The sequence below is a fragment of the Triticum aestivum genome, chromosome 1A (assembly GCF_018294505.1).
Source record: "Triticum aestivum cultivar Chinese Spring chromosome 1A, IWGSC CS RefSeq v2.1, whole genome shotgun sequence".
Classification (NCBI taxonomy): Eukaryota; Viridiplantae; Streptophyta; class Magnoliopsida; order Poales; family Poaceae; genus Triticum; species Triticum aestivum.
The window spans coordinates 115,720,869-115,722,553 of NC_057794.1; the positions used below are offsets into that span (position 1 = coordinate 115,720,869).

Sequence of the window (1,685 nt, forward strand, 5' to 3'; positions counted from 1 at the left end):
ACCCAGAGAGGACACCAGTCATTTAACCCGTGTTAGTCAGACACAAACGAGTCAAGTGTGCCATGATTTTCAACCAGTTCACATGCCTGATGGAGGAGACAGAAAATGCAACTCCACTCTTATGTTGCTATCCAATTTAGTGCAGAGCGATGATCCACCGATCGCAGAGTGACACTAGGCATAGTGGAGTGAATTTTTTTATTAAAAGGAAGTTAGCTTCCCATACTAATACTAAGGATTCGCTTTGTGCACAACAAGGTCGATATGTCCGAGTGGTTAAGGAGACAGACTTGAAATCTGTTGGGCTACGCCCGCGCAGGTTCGATCCCTGCTGTCGACGTTTTTTTCCTTCTAATTTTCGCTCGTCAGTGAAATTACCACTCCTGCATCGTTCTTCAGGTACGTGTCGTCTCGCTCCCCTCGCGCCGCCAGCTCCTGCCCTCCGCCGTCTGCCCGCCTCCATCCCTCCCTCCCAACGGTAAAACTGCTCCGCTGGGCCTTCTTCAGGCAACACAACTGGACGGACGTACTTATGGACAGCGAGAGCCGTCGCCGATTCCCCCTGCCAAACATCGCCCTTGTTTACAAGATGCTTTTGCTCTTCTTCCCACGGCTCCGCCCCCTTCCTTCATGGCTTCATCGTTGATGCTTCACTAGGCTGGCCACTTGGTCAACCGCAGGAGCACCACGAGTTCCTAATTTACCGTTTTCTGATTTATGGTCTATGATTTGTTACACTCTCTAGCCAGTGTGCAACTATGCATACTATCATAGGCATCTAACTTGTTTTATTTGTTTTGCTTTCAGAATAGCTGATGGATCACGGATGAGCTGAAGACAGCGTAACATAAGAGATGGACAAGTTCTTGGCTGGAAGCCTGGAAGTATCAGTCCCTCTTTGCAACATAACGGGTACACACTCTTTTCACTACTCATATAGGCCTAAATTTAGCCGTGAGTGCTGATTATTTTATATTCCACTAATAAAAATTTCAAATGGACTGTGACTCTCTTATTTTTTTTGTTGTATGAATATTGAATATGCTTATTGGCATTGATGTTCCTCCAGGGCAAGCACTGCCCTCGCCTGCACTGTACCTGATCATCTATGTGCCATTCATTTTTTGCCTTTTAAGTGGCATGGCATCTGAAACACCATCTCTTGCTAATGAATTCATATGACTGTTGTTGGCTTTTGTAATTAGATCCAACAGCAGTACCAATATATGGGTTCTCTGTAACTGACATTAGATTCCAGGTTATGTATTTTGTTTGGCGGCCATACCATGTTTGTGTTTCCATTAAATTCAGACTCACTGTCTCACATGATTTTTGTTGAAAGATGAGTGAACTCAGTTCTGAACTTGCACTGATTATATCGATTATTAATTCATTTTGATGATATCGTTATGCTTCGGAAGTTTGTTTCTCATGTCACTATTTCTATATTTAATTTATACCTGCAGTCTAGAGGCATCCAATCAATGTATTACAGTTGGCTACGGCTATTCTTTCCACTTTCTTCTTTGAGCTTTAGTAAATTGGTGATAGAATAGCACATTTATTCTGGAGCTACAATGATGATCAGGTGCTACAACTTTATCTGCACAACAGTGCTTTCTTACATTCCTTGTTAATTTTTATGCATTAAGACGTTGTGCTCATGTTGCCCTCTGATTACACTG

The 1,685-nt window shown here is 43.1% G+C and overlaps 1 non-coding gene across 1 annotated transcript; it reads left to right on the top strand.

Annotated features, from left to right (window-relative positions):
• The first annotated feature begins 258 nt into the window (after window positions 1–258).
• Window positions 259–340, top strand: TRNAS-UGA (transfer RNA serine (anticodon UGA)). The gene has a single exon. It is a non-coding gene; the product is annotated as a tRNA-Ser (tRNA).
• The last annotated feature ends 1,345 nt before the right edge of the window (window positions 341–1,685 follow it).